This window comes from Pleurodeles waltl, chromosome 6 (genome assembly GCF_031143425.1).
Source record: "Pleurodeles waltl isolate 20211129_DDA chromosome 6, aPleWal1.hap1.20221129, whole genome shotgun sequence".
Taxonomy (NCBI): domain Eukaryota; kingdom Metazoa; phylum Chordata; class Amphibia; order Caudata; family Salamandridae; genus Pleurodeles; species Pleurodeles waltl.
The window spans coordinates 1109278921-1109297893 of record NC_090445.1 but is presented as its reverse complement, the minus strand read 5'-3'; the positions used below and the strand labels follow the sequence as shown (position 1 = coordinate 1109297893).

Here is an 18973-nt window from a genome sequence, read left to right as displayed (position 1 = left end):
ATAAACCCCTGAAAAACGATCTACAAAATGATAAAGGACAGGCCTTTAAAAAGGCAGTCACAGTCAGGGTGATCTCGTGGCAAGGCTAAATCATTGTCAACAAAATGCAGCATCTGAAGAAGAAGCAAATACCGATTACGAGTCATGGTTGCAGGAAATATAGCCGTTGCCATCAAGGGACTACTAGACCAGTAAGAAGCCAGCAACGGGTTCCTTATCAACACAATCAAAAAAGTCAAACCGAGGAACTTTTTCTACTCTTCCAGATTTGTGGGAATCCACTGGGTAACTCTAGACTGAGGCCTATGTCTGGCAGCATTGTCACTCAAATACTGCTCTGCATACAAATTAGTCTGCTCAACAATCTCTTCCAAAAATACATTGTCCATAAACAACTGAAAGAAATTGATGGGCAAAAACTTTCCGTATTGACTCTACACCCTAGGAGACCAGTAATTGCAGGCAACTGTGGCTGCTCCATGTTTGGGGCAATCCAGGTGTCAGGTCTTCCAATGGAAAACACTTCAGCCCCAGGCTGCTGCACTATTGGCAGATTAATGTCCTCCTATAAAACAGGCACTTCATCTGCACTGAGAGTGGCTTCCTCATTAGAAGATTCCTCTCTGACAGAAAACTCACTGCCAGAATCTCCCACTTCCTCCTCTGCCTCAGATGCAGTGTCACTCTCATAATCATGGTCAGTCTCATAATCATGGTCATGGTCAACCTGCTGAGAGGTCACTCTGCAGCTAGCCATGATCCTTTCTAAGAAGGGTAACTTAACAAAAGTGCCAACAACAAGCAGCACTGTCTAAAATAAGTAATAAACAGAGTGTGGCTTTCTCAAAAGAGTAATGTACTCAAAAACTATACTGGTGACTTGCCTGAAAAAGCTAGACTCACCAGCAACTGCTCTGCACAGACACAGCAATCACCAATGATATCCTACTAAAAAGAAAAAAGAAAAACAAATTAGACATAAGACAACACAAATATCATTGTGTACAAATCTAAGGACAATTTCACACACAATCCTGCATTTAGTACACCACCTACAAACATGTAATTCATGTATGTCAACAATACTCCTTTGGAGTAAATTGCTTTTACTTACCTAAAACATGCAACTACGCAAACCGCAGGTCAACTACTCCCAAAACCGCAAGGATCCACAGCAAAGGAAGCAAAAGCTTTGAACTAGAACACAAAGGAGAAATAAACTGTTATAATAACAAATACAAATACTTTGCCAGTTGACAAACATCCCGCCATCAAGCATTTTCAAATTTTCCCTGGTGCCAAGGTGGATTCTGCCCTCCTTGGGGGCAGATGGGCCTACAGAAAATAGGCCGAACTGCCCCCAAAGGGGGCATAAATGTTCAGCAGTAATGTGCCCCCTTGGGGGGGCGAGCCTTGCCAAAGGGGCCGCCCCCCACACAAAACACACACACAAGATCCCGGTGCCTAAGTGAATTCTATCCCCCTTGGGCGCAGATGGCTCTAAACAAATAGTTTGATCTGCCCCCAAGGGGTCCAAGGGGGCAGAACTGGCCAACAATTCTCTGCCCCCTTTGGAGGGCGACCCTTGCCAAAGGGGCGCCCCCAACCAAAAACACAAAGAGGAACAAAAAAACTAAAATTCCCTGGCGTCTTGGTGGCTTCTGCCCCCCCCCCCCCTCCCTGGGGGCAGATGGGCCTAAAATAACAGGCCGATCTCCCCAAGACACAAACAACACACACACACACACACTCACACAACACAATCCCTGGGGCCTAGTGGGTTTCAACCGCTCGCCCCAGGGCTAGATCGGCCAACCAAATGGCCGATCTGCCCCCCCGGGGGGTGGAGGCGAAACACGGATATATTTATGCCCCCCAGCGGAGCGACCCTTGCCCAAGGGGTCGCTCCCCAAAATAAACAAAGAAAACATCCCTGGTGTCTAGTGGGTGGATTCCTGCTCCACGATCGCGGGCCTCACCTGCGATCGTTGAGCAGGAATCCACTTAAAACAGGCACAGAGGGAAAGGAAAAACTCTTTCCTTTTCCCTTTTGTAGGTTTTCCACCCTCAACCAATCCCCAGGAGAAGGACTCACCTGAAAGGAATCCTCTCCCCAAATGCGCTGGAAGCAAATGGCTTCCATTGTGTCCCCAGCAGCATTTGATGACGGACGTCATCAGATTGCTGGGGGGGTCAGGGCTGGAAGGGGAAGCGAGGGAAGGGGAAGGAGGAGCCCAGCTCGTCCAAGGCACCCGAGGGGTTAAGGACATGTGAAGCGCTCCATGCTCAGTTGCACACCATTGCTAGTGGTAGAACTTAAGTACAGGTATATAGATAATGATATAAAGACAGCCTGACATTAAAATTACGCACTCTTGCACTTTCCAATCTCCCCCGCATTATGTCTTAATACTGTCAGACCTTGATTAATTAGACTTGTTGTAGTTTTGTATCTTTGAATTTAAGGCGAATGCTAAGTGAAATATTATCTATGGTTTGCACAAAGTGCTTTCCTACTTTCCACATGCACCTCAGAACTATTTTTATTGCTACAACCATGTACATTGCACTCGAATTGGGGGGGAGAGGGTGAATGCATATGCATTTTTTACAATCTTTATTGATTTGCTTTTTTCATATTTTTACAGAGTATCTTTAATGCTGCCTACCCTTTACATTTTTGATGTTGCTGATGTATTTACGAAATATATATTTATAAATTGTATTCATATGGTTAGGTTAAGCTGTCGTGTCAGTGGTAGAATGTCACATCCATTGTTTATTATATCACTGCTCGATGAATAAATACATTTAAAAAAAAAAAGGAAAAATAGTACAGATTTTTATATTCATTTAGACACCAAGGTCTACCAGATCAGGTAAGTAATTTTTGAATTCTTGATTTTTAAGGTTACAATAAATACAGCTGTCCATTCTGATGCACGAGCCTCATTCGCCGTAATGTTATACTATGGGGAAAAGATACACTGCACAAGGTCACTTGCAATCGACTAGTAGGTCTGTTCTTCTGGACTTAAGGTAAGTAGAGGCCAAGGTCCTTAGAGCCACTAGAAAGTTTTGGGTTACCTGCCCTGGTGTGTCTATGTGCAGAGGTGCTGGTCACAAGGGTAGCCTCAATTGCTACAGATGAAAGTCAATAGGGAAGAGTATCTGTAGAAAAGAGGCTGCAAGTGGGTTCCGGGCGACCAGTTCAGCAGAACCCAATGGGGGGGCTCAGTTTGTGGGGGGTTTCAGGACCACAGAGACACTGTCTATTCTTTTGAACCCAAGCTCGAGTACAGAAGTGTTTTGTCCGGTGGGTCACTGGCTTTAGAGGCTCTCATTTCTTGGGTTCTACCTGGAAATGGGGGTGAAAGACAGCAGGGCGAGCCACTCTTGGTCCTGGCCTTGGTGATCCTGACTTCCCTCTTTGGTAGGTCTGTTTTGGCCGCATTGGTGTCCGGCCCGGACACTAAACAAGCCTTGGTGCTTGCAACTGGACTGGCTGAGGTACTCCAGGTATTGGTGCAGAGAGGCTCCAGGCAGGCTCAGCATCTCCAAGGCAGGCTAAGTCAACGGGACTGTACTCCTTGACACTCTGGATCCTCTTCCTAATGAGTTGCTCCCTCGGAGGACCCAATGGTCAGCAAATTGGACAACCTGACAGTCGAAGTTGGTGTCTGCTGGTGCAGGGAAGTGGCTCCTCCAATCCAAGGGAGATGCTGACTGGGTGGCGAAGTGCTGGCAGTCCTCCAAGGCTCTTGATGGATGCACGGCTGCAGTACGAGTCGAGTCTTTGCAATTGTCGGGACAGGAGCAGGCAGGCAGGGTTTGGCGTCAAGTCCACAGCTAGACCACAGTTCTAGCATTGTTGGCTTTTCTTTGTCCTTCTTCTTTTTGTAGTCAGGCCAGTAAGAGTTCCTGGTGTCTGTGGGCTACCTAAATACTCAATTTAGGGGAATTTAAGGGAGTGTAGGGTAGTAGTGAATGGGTTACCTACCCCTGTGGTGATTACACCTCCTATATGATCACTTCCTGTGGGGAGTCGGCATAACCCTGTCCCAGAATGCCCAGTTTCACCAAAAACAAGGTGGTGGAACCCTTCCTTCATACAGCATATCAAGCAGCCCACCTTAGGGGTGTGACTAGCCTGGTAGAGCAACACGCCTACTTGCATAGCTAATTTCCACATTGTCCTGGTGCCAAATGGACCTCAGGTCTGGGTGAAGCCAGGGTTGCATATCAAAGGGCAGTAGAGGCTTTAACACCTTCAGACCAGATGTGCGTATTTACTAGCCATTTGCTGGAGGAGGTGATAACACCTTCCTCTGGAGCAGGCATTGTTTCTGGCCTCTGAGACCTCGGGCTCTCACCTCCAAGGGATCAGAAACTTGTTTGTGGCATCAGGCTAGTCGATGCCAGTCAACCAGCACACTAGAGGGCTAGTATGTTTTAGGGGGCGCCTCTAAGGTGCTCTGTGGGTGTATGTCATGTTTTAAAATTAGTTTTTATTATTTGCCATTGCAACAAAACCAACCATTACAGAGTACTGGGTGTTAGAAAACATTGGACGGTAAGAAGGAAAAAGGATGGGGAAAGGGAAGGGAGTCTAAAAGTCTGAGAAGCACAAAGGCAGCATGTGGTAATAGACAATATCATTAACATGAGCAGGTACATGTGATCATAACATCTACAGAAGTCAGCTTCATAGCAGGAAGGGGTGTGTATGGTTCTACAGGAGGCCTACAGCAACATCAGAGGGGGATGCAGTGATATGATATCATCAAGTACTGGCCTTTTTGTCCGGTAGCAGGGGAACTAGCTATCTGGTGAATCCAAACCGGAGAATGTTGCATGGTAGAAGGTGATGGATCACTACATTGTGTGAGGCAGGGGCTCCCCAGGGGCAGCCAGGGGTGTGGGACATTGCAGTGACATGTGTGGTCTAAAGCTCGGTGCACGCTGGAGATGTACTGTTGAAATGTTCAGGAATACATGTACTAAAGCTTATTATCACTGTACAGGGAGGCTGGGTATCATTTTTAGCTGTGGCCTTGATTATGAAAGCAGCCCAGATCTCGTGACCTGCCACAGATAGAGCACTGTCACTCACCGAGCCGAGTGCCTGGGATTCAACCCAAGCCCACTGCAACAGCGCACCCAGCCATGTGTTGACATCTCGAGTCCCGGGTGCCTTCCACTGCATTGCAATAAGACAAAGGCCAGGTCTATGAACCTGTGAAGTTGTTTGCCCCCTTTAGCCTTTGCGCAGATACCAAGTAGACAAGACTCAGGGGTGGGGGAAAGTGCATAGTCAGACAATTCCCCCGTTATTGTAGTGATTTCATGCCAAGTATGTTGCAATGGTGGGCAGGCCCATACCATATGGTAAAAAGCGCTGTGGGGGAGGGCTGGAGCCATCGAAGCGGGCTTTGCAGCTGTGCAGCCGAATAGTACAACTCAAAGTTGGGCATACCCAGACCCCCTTCCTCAAACGAATGATGCGTGGTTGTTAGGGCGACCCAGTGCAGGGTATATCCCCACATTAGTTCTAACATCAGACCATGTCGTGAGAGGAAGAATGACCAGGGCACCACCAGCGGTAGCGCAGTAAAAAGATATAACAGTCTGGGGAGTATAAAACGTCTTTGGTGATCGCTTCATGTCCAAAGAGTGGCCCCAGTAAGGTAGTGATCCGCGGATTGAGCAAATTGCTCGACCCAGATTCCCCGCCCCGAGATTTTCATGGTGTGGTAAATTTGTATGCCGAGGTATTTGAAGGTGGCATGGCACCGTGGCAAGCGATGTACCAGGAGAGCAGACCATAGAGGCTCTGGGAGAGTGCCCAATGGAAATAAGCAGGTCTTTGTCCAATTCACACATAAGCCACACACGTCCCGAAAGCATTTAGTAAATGCATGACTCCTGGTAATGAGGATGTGCTTTTGCACAGGGGTATTAGTGCATCATCAGCGTGGAGGTAGATGATGTGAAATATGTCCAGATCCGTGATCCCCAATAGCCGCGCAAGGAGGTGCAGGTGAGAGGCTAAGGGTTTGATTGCTATCACAAACAACAGTGGCAAAAGCGGGCAGCCCTATCTAGTGCCGTAGCAGATTTGGAAACTGTTGGAGACAATGTGTACCGTTTTCATGCGGGTTGTGGGATTAGAGTACAGTATGCTAATCCAGTCCAAAAACCCACGGCCGAAGCCCATGCTGCACAGTGTCTCCTTTAAGTATGGCCATCTAAGAGTATTGAAGTCCTTTTCTATGCCCAAAGATACCGCTACTTTTTCATGATCCCCTCATGGGGCTCCGCTCAATTGGCGCAGGAGCCATCTGATGTTCAATAAGGTATTGCATCCTGTAATGAAGCCCGATTGATCCTCATCGATCAGCTGGCTAATCAATGGTAGCAACCTGCTGGCGAGCACTTTGTCCAACAGTTTACAGTCCAAATTAAGTACCGACAGAGGCCTAAGAGAGCGCACATCCTGGAGGTCGCAACCCGGTTTAGGTAGAATCACTTTGAGCACCTCACGTTGAGAGTCAGAGAGGTGGCCCCGCAACTTTGCTTCATGCAGCCCTTCCAAAAGTGGTTGGGTAAGTTGAGCTGAGAATGTAGAATAGTACTCTGCTGGCAAAACTTCAGTACCAGGCCTCTGGGTGTATGTCATAATAAATCCAACACTGGCATCAATATGGATTTAATAATATAAAGTGTTTGATACCAAACACCATAGGCTTCAGTGAAGCCATTATGTATCGGGGTAATTCGTAATGACCAGTACCCAGTATATACCTTGAGATGGCTTTTCTGTTTACTTGCAATATCTTGTAATAGAACTAGACCTGACATGTATTATAATGCACCATGCCTTAAGGCTCTTAAGGCCTGCTGTAGGGGTGACTTACACATAAGACATGCAGAGTATTGGGGCATTGCACTTAGGCTGTGTACAATGTCATGTTTTCACAATGGTTTACACCATTTCAACGTGTTCTGTGATAGCAGTCTGCACACGCTTTTGTGTGGGTCTCTTAGGGTGGCAAAATACATGCTGCAGCCAATAGGAACCCTCTTTAGTACCCATGTACTAGGTACCAGGGGTACCATTTACTAGGAACTTAGTAAACTTACTAGGAACTTACAGGGGTGCTAAAGTCCTTGCCAAATGGGTTACAACTGAGTATTCATTTTTAGGGGAAAGAACACTGGCACTGGAGCCTGGTTATCAGAGTCGAAAACCAGCATCCAGTATAGGGTCAAAAAGTGGAGGGACATCTGCAAAGAGAAGTCCAGTTTCATACAATTATAAAATTGGTTAATTTAAAGGTTTCTGCAAGCACAGAAAATGCATCTCCCCTCTTAATCTCCTGTTGGCTTCCATGTACAATTCACCCTGCTCAGCAACTTCGAGGTGAGATTTTTTTCCCTACTTGTTCTTAGGGTTTTTCTTCAGTGCTTGTGATCAACTTTCAGCAGCCAAGGGCATGGATGACATTTATGCCAGCACTACCTAATGTTCCCATGGGCTACCCATGCATCCTTACACTAGAGAATCATCCCTGGTGTGAGTGTGTGTGCAGCTAACTCACTTGGCATTTGTCCTAAGATACCAGTTTGGCTCACATTCACCGGGCACTCGTTCAAAGTGGTTGTGGTCCCAGGTTCACCAGCGGGAAGTGCTCGAGTCGTGCATGATACTTATAAGAGTAACCATATCTTTTAGACCATCTGATAAATCCACAAATTGATTCAATGAAAGATCTCCTAATGACATCAAACTGTTTTCCCTTACTTTTGATAGAATGCATCCCAGAGAGTCCTAAGACCTTTTAAAGCTGAATACCCAAACCCCTTGTTCATTTTTCATTCCTATACAGACCTTTCTGTTTAATTATGGTTAGACTAAATCACCTCTAAGTTAAATTACCTCTCTACTGGATAACCAATGTGTTCTTAAATATATATTACATTCAGATATGGCACGTGGTAAAGTAGGCATGTTCTTTGAGATCCAATGACCTCGATTGTAGAAGGCGTTCTTAATGATCAACTACAATGAATCGAATCACCTACCCTTTCAGAAAAAAAGTTCAAAGCTCTTATTTTCTGAATCCTACATCACAAACATTTCTCCTATCTGGAAGTTCCTTGCGGCTTGATTAATTTAATATCGCAATGCTACACAAGTGTATTAATACTAGGGGATTTCTAAGCAGGGATTTTTGGTCCTGCAGCCAGGTTTGATACTTATCAAACCTGACTGCAGCACCAAAAGAGCCACACTCCAGGTAGTGGATGACTGATTGAGAGTTCAGCCTACTGACTACATCAGATGTTCTTTCCTAGCAAATCACAAAGTATTGTTCACAGAAACCTTAAGGAATGCATGAGTCTAAGTGAAAATGTCCCAAATGGATTCTCTTGTGGTTGACAAATGATTCTAATCAGGTAAAAGTAGGTGGATCAGCCTCTTGCCCCATACATCTAATGCATGGAGTGCCTTCCCAGGATACAGTAGTCCCTTCATCATCTTCAACATATACCTCTCTTCTGACCTACTCCAGACCCGGCCTTTGGACCAATAGCAACCTGGGCAGAAAGAAATGTTAAAATGAGGCAGCAGCTAGAAAGAAATGCTAGAATGAGACAGCAGACCCTTTTAACTGGGCAGTCCCTGGCTGGCTGCATCAAGCTGTGCCTCAGAACACACATCTCTGCACCTTCCTCCAGCTCACCTAAATCACCCACAACCTGGCTCCCTCCGTCAGGCTGGTTCCAAGTGATTTGTTGGGTTGGGGGGGGCGGGTGTTGATGAGTGGGGGCAAGGTGTGATAGATAGATGGAAGGACAAGGTAGGGAGCTGACAGTGTTCTAAAAACAGCAACCATGGCACATTACAAACAATTAGAATCGCTTTTAACTGAATCAACAGGGCCCATGAAGAGAGGCATTGCCGTCTGCATGCTCTTTGTGGAGACAGTTCTTTTCACCCCTCTGAGGACTGGTGCTTTGTGCACTGCCAAAAGCCATCATAATAACAGCCAGAAAGGCTAGAAAGGCTCTACTACTGATGACTCTACACATTTTTCCCAGACTCTTCATGGAAATCATTCCTGCATGACCTTACAGCCTCTAAAGCTGAATCCCAAAAATACAAAGTCCTACTCATCCCTCCTCCTAATACAGACTTACCTGTCCAATTAAGGCTAGACCGCATCACCATTCTTAATTACAAATCTGGCATCAGTGATTGCACCAAATCAGTAGATTCCATCTAGGCCAAAAAAACATAAGCTACACACTGACAAAAATATTGCTATTAATGCACAGTTTCAGATAAGACTTGTTAAAGGGGTAACATCTTACACACCTGAACTAGACATTGGAAGACTTCAGGCCCCAACAATGTGACCAAATCTCATCAAAAATGAATGATTAAAGCTTCTGAAAGCACCCAGTGACCTGAGTAAGGTATCCCCCTGCTGGCAATATTAACCCACAGTACCAAACCAAAGTGCCTACAGATCTTCACTAACAACCCAGGATTGAAACCAAGCCACAAATGGTTGTAAATAGATGTCAGATGCAACTACAAAATGGCCTGCTTCATCTGAAAAATACTATAATTAGGCTTTCGTTATTACTTGACACAGAAACTGAAAACCTCAGTAGGACTTTATTCAATTCTAAGCTCTCAGACACTCCTTCATAATTACAGGATCTAAGAAACATCGCACTGTCATCACATATTCAATCTCAGGTAGGGCGCCGAAAATCTGAACCCTCGTTCCCTGATACTCCGGTTGTGTATCAGGGACCTTAGATGAGGGGCGGCATAAATGGTAACTTGTCTATGCCACGTAAGGACAGACCATTCCTTGGTAAATATACCTGCTCAGGTCTGCACCTGACCACACTAGACTCCACTTTCTTCTCTCTGCAAGTCAAAAACCTTTAATGATGTGAGAAACCCCCTCCATAGAATGCATAACAGTACTACCATGCTGCTTCACAGTATATAGGGACTGGTTTGATACGGAAAAGGCTAATGTCTTTCCCCCATATATAGATTATCCTTGCCACATAAAATCTCACAACCAGGCATCATCATACCATGCAGTATGGTTTGTGTTTTAACACAGCCTGAGATTGAAAACATGCCTATGGTATGGCTCCAAAGGATGGTTGTGGTCGGTTGTTTGGAACTTACGTTAACCCTATATGACACATTAGCCCCATCTTCAACACCGTAACAAACCTGGATTCCTGTCTCCAATGAGGTGGTTCTTGACGGGGTTACTGTCATGGTTGTGTCAAAGTGCAGGTTCCAGCTGCCTCAATAAACCCCAGGGTCGGGCCCTACACAGCTTAGGTGTGGGATTATATGACTGGAAGGTTTGGGAGCTACAGTTCTGGGCTAACATACTGGCTGTCAAGTACGGATCTTGCAGAACTCAAGGACCCATGAGAGTTGCAAATCTCTGCGGCTATGCCTGTATCAGCTTGACAGTCTTGCTAGACCTGAATGGACAGTCAACAAAAATTGTAAAAACAAACAAGAACAAGGCCACAGTTAATTTAATGCTTAGAGCGTTCACAATTACCCACAAATTGAATGAGAATAAACATAAGTAATCAGATTGAGCTTTGGACATATGATTGCTTGTAGAAGTGTGGTAACTCTATCACAAAACTAACTTTTGTTTATGGGTCTTTGCAAATTATGCAGTACAGGGATGTGGAATTCCTATCGCCCGACACATCTTGTTTGGGGTCAAGGGCAACAAGTTTTTATGTTCACTTTGTCCTTGGGACAAGTAGGCCCAACCCTCCGCAGCACAAACCCTTTGGCTGCCTGTTTACAGAGAGTGGAACTCTCTGCAGTTGAGGTAATGTGTTTCCAAAGATAATGCTGTTCAAACTTGTATTTATGGTTCATTATTTGAAAACCTTCATTATTAGGGTGAGTGCTGTAAATAAATGTTTTAAGGTCACACTTCACTACTGACGTTGGTTCCAGTACAAAAAATAAAAACGTGTATACACATGTTTGAAAAGTTTAGGCTATGAGGCTAAGTATAATGCTCCCAGAATGCTCTCTGATTATATGCAAATTAAGTGTCATTTAGTAAAATGTTTTGATGCATGCTAGTATTTCCCAAAAATATTTCTAATGGAAAATCAGTGTAACCATTTTCAACACGATTATGGGAAGCATGAAAATAAACAAACACTGACAAAGCCAACTGATCTGACATTTTTATAAGTCTTTTAGTTTCATCAATGCGTGTCTTGTTTTGATATGGCTTTTGTAACTTTATTGTTGTGGGAGCTACCAGGCCCTCGACATTGTAACAGACACTGGCAAAACCCCCCCAAAACGTTTTTGAACTCTAAAAGCACACGTTGCCACCAGTGGCATAACAAAGGCCCCGCAGCCGCCCTCCAGGGGGCCCCTTCAGCACAGCACCTGCCCTGAGTGAGTCTGGAGAAGGGGCTCCTCCATGTTCTTTGCAAAGGGGCACCCTCCAGTTTTGTTACATCACTAATTGCCACTGTAGTTCCTGACACTGAACAAAACTACTTTGTGTGCCAATATGCTCCTTGTGGAAGAGAAGAATGCGATCACTCACAGTAAAGCCAGCCGAAAGAGAGAGAAATAGAAGTTTAATAAAAACAAAATGTCTTTGTTAACACCAGACCTAATTAGGGACCAAGACCCACATGTAGGTAGCTTTTTGCATGTCGCAAACAGCGACTTTCGCTGTTTGCGACGTGCAAAAAGCACATTGCGATGCACAAACCCAGTTTTGCGATTCGGTAACCTGGTTACCAAATCGCAAAACAGGTTTGCGACTCGCAATTAGGAAGGGGTGTTCCCTTCCTAATTGCGACTCGCAATGCAATGTAGGATTGTTTGCAAACGCGGGCGCAAACCAATCACAGTTTGCACCCATTTCAAATGGGTGCTAACACTCTCACAAAAGGGAAGGGGTCGCAGGGGTCCCCCTGCGACCCCTTCCCCATTGTGAATGTCACTGTAAACATTTTATCAGAGCAGGCTGAAAAAATGAAACGAAAACGTTTCATTTTTCGTTTTTGTAATGCATCTCGTTTTCCTTTAAGGAAAACGGGCTGCATTACAAAAAAAAAAAAAAAATGCTTTATTGAAAAGCAGTCACAGACATGGTGGTCTGCTGTCTCCAGCAGGCCACCATCCCTGTGAGGCCGCCATTCGCAAGGGGGTCGCAAATTGCGACCCACCTCATAATTATTCATGAGGTGTGCATTTGCGAAGCCCTTGCGAATCACAGATGGTGTCAGGGACACCATCCTACATTCGGATTTGCAAATTGCGGGAAGCAAATCTGAACCTACCTACATGTGGCCCCAAATTCTTAAAGAAAGTCACAAAAGTGCTCCCATGGTATATGCCGTACCCCTATAAAATATTTGTGAACTGTATTTTAGCATGGGTAAATACGCATGTGTAGATTTGCTCATGTGAAAATCTATTGAGCATTTGCAAGTTCATTTTCCCTCCAGCCACTTTCTTCCCAACCCTGGAAGAAGTTCTAATTCTGCCATTGTCAGGAGTAAATGTCCAACCTTTCTTATTATGGAATATTAGAGAGAAGCTGGTGCAAATCTTTAAAACATGCAGGTTAGTAGGTTTGCAGACTCAAAGGCATTCCAGCCCTGGAACTATTGCTTACTGCTTCCTCCAGCCCCAGTATGCAGATCTGCAGGAAGGTGGAAAAATAAGGAAATTGCTACAGTAGGGATTGAAACTGCAAGTATTCAAGCCCTACTATGGTAGTAACCCTGGCATAATCAGAGAGGCTATTATCAGAGCTCTTACATAATGAGATTGCTGCCATAATTTGGCGCCACACTACATGGCACCAAAGGGACAAGTAGATCTTTTTACAGGACAAGTAGATTTGAGAAGCAACCTGTCCCGTGGACAAGTAGATATTTTAATAAATTCCACACCCCTGCAGTATGTTAGAAATTGGGTTTCTGGTTGGCTAGAGTATGCATCTCAGCCAGGCAGAACCCACCACTCTAATCAGGGCGAGGGAGTTACACACCCATGGTAATCCCGTTGGTAGCTTGGCAAGAGCAGTCAGGCCTATCCCAGAGGTGTAAAGTATTAGCGCAACACACACAACACATGGGACACAATAAATACACCACAAAGGAAATACAACAACAAGTTATATAAAAATAGACTGTATTGCATTAAACATCCTTAGACCAAACACAACATGTGTCAGTAATACTCTGCTACACAAGAAGTTGTCAGAACATTTCACAGATTACTAGTACTATGCAAAAATAACCATTAGTTAGGTAAACATATAGGTTACTGGTATTCTGGATCACAAGCATTAGTCAGGTTGTCATTATCACCAAGAACACACGTCAGAAATAACAGAAGATCAGAGATGCCAAGACACCATCATGAATGCAAATGAGTGAAACATTCCCTATTGCGTCTGTCATAAAACATTACCCACCCATGGCATTTGTCATTATGAAACTCCCCTTCCCAATGCTTATACTGTAGGCCATGACAGGTGAAGTTTTACCCCACAACCAACGGGTGTAACCAGTAACTACAGGTCATAACACACCATACACAATGCTTACAAGGGCATCACACCCATCAGGGGCAGGCAGGACATTAGGTTAGAACTAAAACCTAAGGGCGCCTGCGCTTATATTACAGGCCCGGTGGTAAGAGATCCTTCAGCCTTGGATATCAGGCCATCTGCCCATCTATCTCCAGGATTATGGTAAAAAAGGGGGCTTGGCAGATACGGGACCTCCGTTGAGGGTTCCTCCGATCCTGCACGCCACAGGTGAGTGTCCTATAAGTATGCTCCTTTCAGGGGGAGGAGAACACCCACACCTTTCTCTCCAGCAGGGAGATTTCTCTCAATCTCTCCACGGAGAAAACAGCAACGACCAGACCGCTAGGGGCACATCAAGCTCTCGCAGGGGAGGTCTCCTTTGATCCTCCCTGCTTCCAGCTCCTTAATACTGCGGCCACTCTCCCCTGCCTCCTGGGGTCGCTTGGAATCTGTCAGGAGGGGAGGGTTCGGCAATCAGCCCAATTGCCAAGGGAGGCCAGTCCTCACGGCAGGGGCTCTCCTGCCCGCCGGCGCATACACGAGTTGACCAGCACTCCGATCTGCACTCTGCGCTCCAATGGGGCAGGCATGGGGAACTTCCACTACTCTGGAAAGTTTCCTAGGCTTCAGTGCTCTCCACCACCAGTGTCCACACCCGACAAGGTGCGTGAGATCATCAAAGGAAACAAAGGCATCACCTCAGGCTGCAGTCCCTGAAGGAGGTATATGCACGTCCCCTGGGGGCACAGCTGAGTGTGCGCCTCACCACGCACAGTACACCACTGCCATCGGCGACAGTATCTACTCCTTCTTGGCCCCACGTCACAAGGGGAAACCACTTGTCACTCTCGATGGTGTGGCAAGGGGGAAATAGTAGCTCTCATCCAGGTGCTGTGTGAGACACGTTTGCAGCGCTCACCATGGGCTCTAATGAAGCCGGTTGTAGCGCACATCTAGCAATCCTCAATACTAGGATGGATGAAGTGCGCACCATGGATTAGGGAAAAGAGTGGCTGCGGGGGCTGGACCCAGAGTCCCTCGTGCAAGTTCTGGGGCAGCCACCAGTCCCAGGAAGACGCCTGTAGTTAGGATAGAGTAGGCAGACCAACACACATAGGTCCCTATGGTGGTTCCTCCTGCCCTTCCAGCAGAGCAAGGGAAGTCCAAGTCAGGGAGTACTGGCAGCAGGGCAACAAGCAGAAAGGCAATCCTGATGAGTCCTTTGTGCGGCCCAACAGACACCAGGCAGCAGGGCAACAAACAGAAGAGCAGTCCAGATGAGTCCTTTGTGCAGTCCAGTAGTCCTCCTGACAGAGGTTTGGCCCCTGTTCCAAAAGAACTCTAAAAATTGTGGGGGACAGTCCCCTGTACTTAAACTCATTTTTCACAGTCTCTACAAAAGGGGAGAAGGGGCTTCAACCAGCACTAACCGGCTCCAGGAATGTCCCCTCTCTCCTCCAACACATGCTCCAGACATCAGTGGGGGGTAAACAAGCCTTTTGTGTGAGGCCAGGGCACAGCCTTTACAGCTGTAGGTGTGCCCCACCTCTCCACTCCCAGCCCAGAAAAAACATTCAATATGCAGATGCCCTCTAATGACACCTCTACACTCCCTGTGTACAGTCTGTCTGAAAAGTATGCACAAAGCCCAGCTGTCACTCTACCCCAGTTGTGGATTGGAGGCATGCTGCAGAACACCAGAATCTTATGTACAGAGAAATGCTCACTTTCTAAAAGTGGCTTTTATATAATGGTAATAAAAAAAACACCTATACCAGTAAGCAGCATTTCTCACTACCATTCCAACCATTCCAAACATGTCTACGCCATCCCTCATAGATCAGACAATACCACTTAGACATATGTTCGGGCATTTCCAATGCAATCCTACAAGAGGAGCAGCACTCACAGTAGTGAGAAACTAAATCGGCTGTTTATCACTACTAGAACATGTAGTACATAAAGACATATGTTCTACCTTTCAAATACATAGCAGCCTGCTCTTTGGGCTATCTAGGGTCTACCTTATGGGTGACTTATGTGTAGTAAAAAGGGAGCTTAGGCCTTGGCAATAGTTGGACTTGCGAAGTCAATGTGGCAGTAAACTGCAAACACAGGCTCTTCAGTGGCAGGCCTGAGACAAGTTTGAAAGGCTACTTCTGTGGGTGGCAACAGCTGCACTGGAGGCCCACTAGTAGCATTTAATTTACAGGCCCTGGGTATAGGGACACCACTGTCCAAGGGACTTACAGGTAAATTAAATGTGTCAATCAGGTGTAAGCCATTCATACCAAGTTTAGAAGGGGGAGCACATGCACTTAAGCACTAATCAGCAGTGGTAAAGTGCCCAGAGTCCTAACATCAACAAAAAAGGTCAGAAAAAATAGGAGGAGGAAGGCAAAATGTTTGGGGATGACCCTGTAAAAATGGCAAGGTACAACACAGTACTTGCGAAAATGCTAGTGGCCAACCTCTGTTGTGTACAGGCAAAGGGCATAAAATGTGGGGATGTTCAACCATGGCAAGTTGGGCGCTAGGCCTGGAAACAGGCAACATGGGTGCACAATGGGGATTAATCAACAGCAGAGGGTTGGGACTAGGCAGTGGTTGTAGGCCAAATCCTGAGGGCACCCCCCACTGAACACCATAGGGTATACTTTCATAAAGGCTGGCTGTAGTATAGGATCAAAAACCAGAGAAAGACACTGAAAAAAACTGAGTTTAAAGTGAAGATATAGTTAGATTTGGTTATAACACCTTAATACATGTTTAAAAAACAGTAAGAAGTTCACTTAAAACACAGTTAGAGTACAGTTGTTGTTAAGAATAAAAATAAAAAAATGCTGAAATTGGTAAGTTATGGGTAAATCCACAACTTGTACAACAACTATATGAACAAAAGCTCGCACACCACTTGCAATGCTTATGGCTTGAAAATATGAATACCAATAAGTAACAACTCATAAACACCTTGTTAAATAACACACACACAAATCAATAAATAATACTACATTGAGCCATCTGATTCATAGTGTGAATAGTAATGTGCTATGTTAACTAACCAGTAAGTTGATTTATTACATTTGTAAATACATCTATAACTAACAATAGACTGATGATTTAATATGTGTTTAACATTATTTATATCGTTATGGAATATACACTTGAAAAGAACAAGTCAAACGAGCATAAAGTGGAAATACAAAAGTAGGATACAGACCAAGTACAAGGTCATTGTGGTGCATTGGGTTTAGCATGAATGGCACTGGTACAACTTTCATAGTGGGGGTACGTCAGTGAATTCAAAAGGGTTGAGAAAAGTACAAGTGTGACATGTAGAAAATTAGCCACCTCAGTTCAACAGGAGACTGGTAGCAGGGTAATATGTGGCCAGTGTTGTGTTTTGGGGCACATTCTCCTGAATCTGAACAGATTAATCAAATTCTACACTCTGACCAGAAACTGCCACTCGGATAGCCTCATTCTTGCCCACGATCCCTACATCCGAAGAACCAGAGTCGGTAGGCATCCTTTTTAGTACCTGGGAACTATCTCCCCTTGCTCAAAAGAGCTGCTAGCTTAGTCCTTGAATTTCTCAAGAAACTGAAAACGTCACTATTCTAATAGGTCACATCGAGGGACGCAGCATTCTTCTTTAGGTGCCAGGATACACTCCCAGGTGAGACGCATGGCATACAAACACACATACCACATATGTGATTAAAGCATGGATTGTAGGCTACTGCCTTTTTTAGAGAGCACATTTTCACTGAAATTTGCATCAATCATGCATGTTCACTGCTAAGCCTATATGGAGCACAAACATTAAAGTGGACTTCTTCACATATTTATCATTTGTGCATCACTCAACTAAAGTGTCTTGGTTTGTTTTTATCCTATTAAAATCTTTGTTTCCATCACACTTCAGAATTCCAAAAAACAATATGCCTCATGCGAACTTTTCTTGTTGCTGATATATTTTTAGCTATTGGCAAAGTTCATTTTCAAATATTTCAGTTGTGTGTGTTAGAAAACATTTGACACAGTGCACAGATTGTCACTTGGTTCAGGTTGCAAAATTCACTCACTTTGGGAAAGAAAATACAACACCAATCACCATGGTAGATAAGTAGGGGCTGATTTAAGAGCCCCTAGTGCCTCCTTGCATCAAACTAGCGTCTTTCTTATTTTTACACTTAAAAGGCCCAACAAGGCCAAAATCACAGCGCCAGGCATAATTTATGCAAAGGGCGTACTCCCACATTAGGAGGGGACCTAGAAAAATGGTGCAAAGAAATCTAACAGACTTATTTGCGTCATTTATTTCAGCACTTTTAATGCCTGCCCAGAGGAGGCATTAAAAGGAGGCACACCATTGTTTACAATGGCCCTCAATGGGCTTTGCAGGATTAGCATCAACATTTTTTATGCTAATCCTGCTAAACTCCAGAATCAAAAATTACGATGCTAGTTGCCTAACTACGTCATGGTGCAGAGCACACATGGTGGCGTTAAGGGAAAGCTAAGGGGCACAAGAAAAGTGACACTGCATGGGGTTCAGTTTCACTTTTGTTAGTCTGGCCCAGAGTGTTTTGTTAGAAGACTTTGTATGACACTTGACCTCAGTATTAAAACTTACAGCAAATGCAGCAAGTTAAAAACAAAATGTAAAGGTCCTTTATTTCTTTATGCCCTTCCGAACTCCTGCAAGGCTAACTTGTGTGTGCTGGAGCATCTCCCTCATCCCTGCTTCCAAGCCCACAGTTAGCATGGTATGTGGCCAGTTGGACTCTGAACACTAGGGTTAGCTTACGCAGCTAAAACACTACAAACAGTAGTTGCTTTGACTTGGAGATCCTCGAATACCAATTCTCGCAGAGGACAGCAGGACTTGTCTCTTTTCTCCCTCATGTGCCATTAGACACTCCGTGGAGTGTGAACCTGCATCGTGTACCATCCAGAAGAGTGTTACAGCTCAGGGAGCAAGGTCGAATCTCATCACGGAACATCACTTTTGCCAAACGAGGATTAGTACTTGTATGTACGGGATGTTCTGCTAAAAAACTGCCTCTTCCTGGCATCATGGAGCAGTGAACAAAATGTGCTACCAACGGTACTTCTAATTCTATTTTTATTCCTCTTTTACGGTGTAACACTTCAGTACACCAATGACCACCTGACTAGATCTGGGCTGTATAAACACTTTTAATTTAAAGATAAATATTATTCAAGCAGACATCTTTCCAGCATCGTCGGTTCAACAGCAAATGCCTCGTATTTTAAAGCAAGCCCGGATGCTGCCGTTACGTATATCTATATTT

At 45.0% G+C, this 18973-nt stretch overlaps 1 long non-coding RNA gene across 2 annotated transcripts in view; it reads right to left on the bottom strand.

Moving 5' to 3' along the window:
- The window catches only part of LOC138300621 (uncharacterized), a 179313-nt gene that overhangs the window by 129913 nt on the left and 30427 nt on the right, over window positions 1-18973 (bottom strand). For both annotated transcript variants that reach the window (XR_011204973.1, XR_011204974.1), the window contains exons 2-3: window positions 1115-1197; window positions 904-948 (exon numbers count right to left, since the gene is read on the bottom strand). This is a non-coding gene — a long non-coding RNA (uncharacterized lncRNA). The remainder of the gene's footprint in view (window positions 1-903; window positions 949-1114; window positions 1198-18973) is intronic.